Here is an 8,508-nt window from a genome sequence, read left to right as displayed (position 1 = left end):
GTCCTAGTTTGATACCTGCCATTGAAGAAAAAAAAGGAGGAGAGAGAGAGAGAGAGAGAGAGAGAGAGAGAGAGAGAGAGAGAGATTCACACTCAGGTGGAAGCCCTGGGACTTGATGAAATAATTGAAGACATTTTCAGAGAATTAAAGAGCAGAAGATTAGGTCCGCTCTTTAAAAGAATCTGGTAATTTATTCAGAGGTAAAAATGACATTTTGGGTTTAATGTGTGAACTCTCTCAGGGATGTTTGTATTTAATAGTGTACAAAGACTCTTTTGGCTTAAGCGTGAAGGAAGGGGCATGGGGGGTGCAGCGTGTGTGGCATGCAGCCTTCCTCTCCTGAGGGCAGGGCACGCTATCGTGAGGCGGCACCCTTCTGCATGCAGCTACATTTTCTTAGGTACCCTTGCCGATAGAAAGTGATTTATTTCATCAGATAAGCCTGAAATAATCCCTAAAAAGATGTAAATCATTGATAATGAGCTTGGAGTGTTATCTCTCTCCTGTCTTGGGGATATTTGTATTTTAATTGGGAGTATCATAATGCTGTAAAAACTTTAATCAAATTCATTCATAATTAATGACTTGATTTCTGATGTGAAACAAATCAGTACATATTATTTCAGAATAGAAATCTCATAGCATATATGGTCCCCTGCTCCAGGTGCTATTTTAGGGGACCTAAATTAGTGACTAGATGGGAATGGTTTATAGAAACATACCAATTATGTGCAGAGAAAAGTTCTTGCAACATGATTGGTAACTATTTTTAGATTAAAAATTCTGTTGAAATTCTTTTAATGCTATTAATATTGGATTAACTAAAAGAGTGTGGCAAGCAGGAGGCCATCACTACCAGCAGGCCTCCCAAAATTTCTAGGAAAACATGTTCAGGATTAGGCATGACATTGTGGTCAGACCTGGACAGCTAGAGAGAGGAGGAAGGGACCCCATCTAGGGGTGCAGGGACAGCACTTGCTGGTTGCACGAATGGGCAAGAGCAGAGTGACCCAGGGATAAGGACATTGGGTAACAAAAACCATGTCCGAGCTCACAAATATTCAAATTAGGGAAGGTGGCAGTGCTAGTGTCAGGAGCACAGAAGGTGGAAGGGACAGTATATGAACAAAAGGCTGTGAGTGTGTGATGAAGTTTGTGAGTGCTCTCATACCCAAACGGGAAGCAAAATGAGTGTAAGCTCCTAATTAACTAAGCTAATAAGTAAATAATAAAAATGATGATATGGATATCTTATGGGAATGTTGCCTTTTTTGTTCCTTTTGCTTCCTAGGAAATTTCCTGCCCTCTACCCTCCTCCTTTCCATGGGAAGAAGAAACTCTGTGGTTCTCTGTGGTTTCTTATGTAGACTGATGTTGGTGAGGGTGGGGATAGGCTTCATGGTGGTGTAGGGGCCAAGGGGGACAGTGACAGACACTGCAACTCAGGCCTAAGTCAGATTCTTGCTGTGCAAAGGAAAAGGGAAATGAGTTGGCCGTGCAAACCCATCACTTTGTCATTTTGTGAAAGAGAGTCATCAGTAGGGAAACTCCAGCAGCTCACAATTTTCATTCAAAGCCCTTTTCCTTTTCTATATGACCATCCCAACATCTTTAGAAAACAGGTAGGCCAAACATTTCGGGAGTCTCTAAGTGCTTAGCATGTTGTCAAAATGTATCGAGGAACTAGTAGCTGCACTGCATATGGAGAATTAATCCAGCAGAGTTCTTTTAGGACCTAGAAGATACATAGATATCAGCAGTGTTTTTTGAGTTCTTGCATCACCTCAGACGTCTGTAATTTCTAGAAGTCTTTCTACTTTAATGTATAGCTACTCTACTTTTGTTATTAGCTTTTTAGAAGACTAGAGGCTAAAAAAAGATTTTTTGTAGCTGACAAAAATATATTTCAATTAAGTAATAATTTGAGTACATAAAAATGTAGAAATTTAAATGTGGTCCAAATTATATACATTAATATGAATGTTAATATGAAATTTAATCAAATGCTTTAATCATATTGAACTCTCAATACATTAGATTTAAGTAATATGCTCCTTCCTTGCTGAAATAATGTCTACTGAGTTTAGTGAGATGTGTCCACTTTTCACAAGCATATTTGGTTTGCATAAGCTAAGCATGTTATAGTAGAGACTCAGGATAAGCAAATCAGTCCATGCACACAGCACAGAGGAAGTGGACTGATGATGTGAATAGGCAGTGTCAGCAAAAGAAAACTAAGCAATCCAATGCTGGTGTGTGGCGGTGGGATGGGCAACCAGGAGACAGACACCTCTGGCATTTCTTTGTATTCCTGTCTTAGGAGGAGTACGAAATATGGGGCATATCAAAGTTTACGCAAAGTGCTTCTGCCACCAGGAAGATACTCTTATATTTATTTTCCACAAAGCATGGCATTGGGGTGGAAAATGGAGGCAAGAAGGGAAAAGGAGAGAGAGAAAGAACCTGCAGCAGACATCACCTGAGTGGGAAATTACACACTCTGCACACGCAGGTGAGCTCTGCACATACGCGCAAGATTCATCTCTGACAATTTAATTGTTTAATGGTAGGACTAACAAGGAATCCTTTCTAAAGTAATGGCATAGAAAGGCTTCCGAGTCAAGTGAATGTTCCTGTGCATTTGATGGGTGTTTCCCAATTGTGCAGGTCTGCTCTAGCAGACGCCTGATGTTAGATGGGGGAAACAGAGGCGGTAGTGTCTGTGTAATGACAGCATCTGGAGGATGTCTTAGCCTGTGACCTTAGCCACTGAGACAGTCAACCTGAGGCCAGGACGGCACCAGAGCCATCGCTCCTATCAGAGTCACTGTCTTGGCTTGGAGTCCTGAGGCTTCGGGTTCCTGGCCTGGAGGCTGTAGAGCCCTTGCTTGCCATAGTTGCCAGCTTTCTCTGAGTGCTCTGGATCATGGTTTGGCTGCCATTGTGCTGAGGCTGCAGGACTTCAGCATGGCCAGTCTTCTACACAGTGGCACATGTGATGTCATGGATGCTGTGGCTTGAACACTCACTCATCCTGATCCTCTGGCTCTTCTCTTTTTTTTTTTGAATGGGGGATTGAACTCAGGCCCTTGCGCTTGCCAGGGAAGTGCTTATTCTACTGAGCCATCTCCCCGGCCCCTGGCTCTTCTTGTATTTCCTTCAGATTCCACTTTGTTCCAGACCTTCTTGAGATTGCTGGGTGACTTGTTGTCACAACAATGTCTATGACAATGTCTACTCCTTGGAAGATAAGTCATTCAAGGAACAGGAAGTTCTCAGTGCAGACCTACTATGTGCTGTGTAGCTTTGTTCTTATGTTAATACATTCTACGTTTTACTCTGGTTCCTGGCTGTGGTGATGATTATAGGGGAGTTATAGGCTACACCAGAGAAGCCAAGAGAGGTGCTGACCACAGCGGAGAAGTCACTTTGCTCTGGACCATGCCTTCCTTGGCCGTAAAGGACCAGCAAGCTGTGTTGGCACATTTTGTCTCTGTCTTTCCATCAAGGAAAAGGCTTAGTAGGCAGATTTGGAAATGATAGACTATTTTTAACTCTAGCTTTCTATCCACAGCTCTAGTTCTTACTTCTATTATCATTACTTATTCATACACTTTTATTCCCAAATATCATTACCCTTTATAATGATAAGATTGGCAAAGCAACCACTTAAGACGAAGCAAACAAACGGAACCCACGTCCTGCAGCGCGCAGACATTGCCTGTGCACCTGCCAGCTCCTTAGCTCTCCCTGCCCACTTGGGGACAAGTGGTTCTTTTCAGAGTGAGCAGCTCTGCTGCTTCAGAAATGTAGAGGAAAAAGGGGCCTGGCAGAGGGGATGGGCAGGGAGGAGCCGGCAATGTAAGGAGATAGAAGAGAGGAAAGGAAAATGCAAGGGAGAAAGGGGGCACTGAGGGAAGGCGGGCAGCAGAGCAAAAGCAAGGATGAGCAGGTTGTGCATCCTAAACTCAGTTTCAGCAGCAGGCTGGCCCTGCCAAGACAGATCCCACTTAACTTACAACTACTCCAGGTATAATCATTTCCTTTGTATTAATGATAGCTACAGTATACTGAGGACTGCCTATGTGCTGTGTACCATTTAAACATGATCTGATTTGCACAATGTTTTTGTTTTTTTTTTTTTTTTTTTTTTTTTTTTTTTGGTGGAACCGGGGATTGAACTCAGGCCCTAGCGCTTGCCAGGGAAGTGCTTATTCCACTGAGCCATCTCCCCGGCCCCCTGATTTGCACAATTTTTAAGAGTATGATTATCTCCACTGTGAAGTTAAGGAGAACAAGGCTCAGAAAGGCTAAGTGACTAGTTTACAGTTGCGTGCTCTACTTCAGTGGACCTGGATATCAACAGAGATCTCAGGAATTTCAAACTTAGGCTCACAACCACTACATTTGCCTTCATATATTGACTCCCACTGTGTTAGCTGCTCTGTATTCTATCCAGCTATTTGTATCTCCACCCACACATTCACTTGCCACCTTTATCTGGAAATGATTTAAGATCATGTGGATGCCTTGGGGTTAAACATATCTAAACAGCTTGCATGTGGTTACTGCACACTACAGATTCGTCAGTGGGTTGAGCTGTAGAGACTCAATTGTCAAGAGTTCAGAATTCTTATCCTGTGGAGACTTCTTGCTGTTTTATCTTTAGAAGCAGGTCAGCCAGAAACTCCTTTGTGGCTTGGCCATAAGCACGAAAGACCAGTCTCCCAAATCTCTTCTAGAACCATGCTTTCTATAAAGGACTCAACTACTACCCACAATGGGAATTACTTTCTCTTCAGTAACTGATTGCAGAAATGTAAAAAGTGAAGGGCCAGGGAGATGGCTTAGTGGAATAAGCGCTTCCTTGGCAAGCGCAAGGGCCTGAGTTCAATCCCCAGTTCCACAAAAAAAAAAAAAAAAAAAAAAAAGGAAAAGAAAAAAAAGAAATGTAAAAAGTGAATTGTCAGGGGTGTCAATGACTTTACTATGAAGCAACCTGTAAAACACCATGTCAGCCCAGTGATGAAGGTCTACAGTGACACCTCAAGTTGATAGCACCCACTCATGCTGTAATGTACTGAAAATCACCCTAAGGTCTTCCTCCCCAGTGCCTTTACCTCCAGTCAAATCCTGAGAAATGCATCAGATAAATCCCCACTGGGGGCACTCTGCAAAAGACCTGACCAGTGTAACTTGACACTGATCTTCAAAAATGAGAAGTTTGAGAAGTCATCCCCACCAAGAAGACCTTGGGCCAGCGAGATAGCTCAGCAGGCTAAGCACCTGCTTAGGCAAGTGCAGAGACCCAGTTTAATCCGCATACCACAGGCCATGCTAGCCCCATACCTGGGCACCTTGAGTTGGCTACCAAGACTGGGCATGGTAGCGCATGCCTGTAATTCCAGCACTGGGGAAGCTGAAAACGGGAGGATCACTTCAAGTCTGAGCTGCATAGTGAGACCCTGTTCCAAAATACATAAGACAGAGAGAGAGAGAGAGAGAGAGAGAGAGAGAGAGAGAGAGAGAGAGAAGAGAGAGAGAGAAGAGAGACATGATGACTAAATGTAATATAGCCTTCCTGGAAAAGAAAAGGATCTTTAGTGACAACTGTGGATATTTGAGTATGGATTTTAATGACAATGCGTCAATATTGGCTAATGAAGATGTTAACAATAGCCAAACTATGCAAGTATGCAAAGTATATAGGAACCTTGTATTCTCCTCTTTATTTTCTGTAGGATGAAAACTGTTATAAGAAATGAAGTTTGTGAAAATACGTTGGAATGCAGGTACACAGCACAACACACACACACACACACACACACACACACACACACACACACACGTTAAACAGCCAGGATTACTGAGAGCCTGTATTCTTAGATACAGAATATAAGTCCTTGTCTTAAGAGTCAATCCAATTAAGGCGACTAACTTTGAATTAATGCAATTTTTTTCTCACCAATCTCTGAAGTTTTAAGGTTGGCTTTTGAACATCTGAAGCTGCAGAGGAAGTGAAGCATCCACTCTGCTCCTGGTTCTCAGCAGATAATTCTCTTTGAATCCAGGAATGTCTTCACAGCATGTGCTCCTGGCGCCTTGCTGGTTCCAGGGTGCATATGAGTAAGCCTAGGTTTCACACACTCCTCCTACCTACCGCTCCTCCCCTGCAGTCTCGCTACTCCAATAAGGTCTTAGGCTCCTCCTTTAGACCCCAAGTTACTTCAGAAACTGATCACATAATTATCTTAACTCAAAACTCAGATGCCACATCCTGTTTCAATCACTACATGCTTATTTGTATTTCCCAATGTCTTATACACCAAAGGTTTTATCAGTGGAAACCATAGCTATGTATGTAGCTCATTAGGGTCATTGTAGATATCCTGGAATTGTTTTTATTCCTCACTTCTGTGGAACTAGGGTAGTCATTAGATTTGCTACTGTACCTTGATACTTATACAACTAATGAGGCACATAGGGACATACCATATGTCTATATCATTTTATTTTAGTATGGTTTGTTTCTTTGGTAATTCTATCTTTTCTTTCTTTTTCCCCCTCTCTTTTTTTTTTGGGGGGGTGGGGTGGGGAGGCAAAGTCTCAATAAGTTACTAAATTGGCCAGGCTGGGCTCAGACTTGGGGTCCTCCTATCTCAGCCTCCCAAAGCACTAGGATTATAGGTATGCACCACCATGCCTAGCTCTCTATAGTGTTCTTTAAAGCTACATTTGAAAACTATTTTTTCTGAGGAGTCCACAGACCTCTTTAGATTCCCAAAGAAGCGTATGGCATAAAAACTGTGAAGAAGCTCTGGAATAGTGGAAAGTCTCTGAACTGAGTCATAAATTGTGTGCTCACCTTCAAATTAACCTCCAGGATCCTCATTTTTCTCAGCAGTCGAGCCTCTATAAGGAATCACTGTTATGTTTGGCCATTAGATAAAAATGACTTTTTACCAAGGTTTTAAATGCAGTTCATTGTGAGGAATATTTTTCACCCAGTGATTTAGATTGTGGTTGTGAGTAAAATGAAATGGAAAATTGAGTCAATTCTCTGGATAATAATTCATGCTAATAGGTTCCTACATTTGTCTTTAACATCCAGACAATCAAAGAAAAAGTGCTTTTAACTTGAGTTATCAGTATAGCTACATCACAGTTGTCAACTTTTCTTTTAGTGCACAGATTCGAGTGCCAGATGGAAGTTCTTAATGATATGAAGAGGGACAGGGCTTTTTCAGGAGAGTGATCCTCCACATATGCACAATGAGATGGTTCATGTCTTCTTGAGGCACCCACTGCTCACTGTGCACTGAACATGTACAGTACTGACTGGAAAAATTTTCAATTCTATTTGTATTCACACATCCTTAAGCCACATGATGTTCTGTACAATACATAGGTCTTAGGACAGTGCTGTCTCAGTCAGAGCCATGGTGGTTTGCCAGGAGGCAGCAATTTAAGTAGAGAGGCAGGCTTACCCTTGCCTCATTGTGCACAGATCATAAGCAATCTATGTACGACTATGTACACCTAGTAGACGTCTAAGGTAATTTACAAGCTGCTATGGTTTGGATGTGGTTAGTCTCTGAAGGCTCACTACAGGCTTGTTCCTGTGGTTGTGGTATGAAGAGGTCATGGAACCTCTGTAAGGCCAGGCTGGCTAGAAGAGAGTCGGGTTATGGGACATTGCTTTTGGAAGACATTAATGCCCTCTCATGGAGAGATGTGGCTGCCCAGACAGCGGATTACTATAAAAAGAGAGAGTTTTATAGTGTGTCTGGATCACCCTGAGACCTCTCTTGTCCACACCCACTTGCTCCTTCTACCTTGCCATCCACCATATTGTGATGTGTGCAGAGGCCCTCACCAGAGCTGAGTCGGTGCAGGTTTTGCTCTTGAATCTTAAGCTGTAAGATAACTGCAAAACCTCTCACATTCTAGCAATGAGGTTAGGACTTCAACATATAAACAGAAGAGAGAGAAGATACAATTTAATTCTTAATGCATTAAAGGGCTTTCACTTCTCAAGAGGTGGAGATGGTACCCCAGAAGCTCTGGTTCCAGTGTAACCACTCAGGTAGCAGTACAATTCATTTTTCTTTCATTCTTAAAGTAACTTGTTCTAGAACATGTTCTTAATTTTTATTTTGATGTCTCTAATACTGCAAAGAACGAATACATCTACTGTGGTTTTATTTAAAATGCATTTGAATGATAACATAAGTTATGGTCTCTGCAACAAAAGGGACCTTTACACCAGAAATCCTCAGTTAAAGTGAAGTGGGTTCTACTGTGGATGGCCAGCCTTAGGCTGTAGTTTCTTATTCTCTGTAGGACATTATAATCATGCTTACCACCTGATTTGAGGATGAAATCTTGACTTCTGGAGTTCATGACCTAAGAATATGTCCAAAGCAGGGGACTATTCCCTTAGGCCAATCTTTCATCAAAATAAGTTGAAAATATACCTTTAGCTTTGATCTAAATTCCAATTCAAAA

The sequence above is a fragment of the Octodon degus genome, unplaced genomic scaffold, assembly GCF_000260255.1.
Source record: "Octodon degus isolate 3935 unplaced genomic scaffold, OctDeg1.0 scaffold00131, whole genome shotgun sequence".
Classification (NCBI taxonomy): Eukaryota; Metazoa; Chordata; class Mammalia; order Rodentia; family Octodontidae; genus Octodon; species Octodon degus.
Note: the sequence above shows the minus strand (reverse complement) of the source record.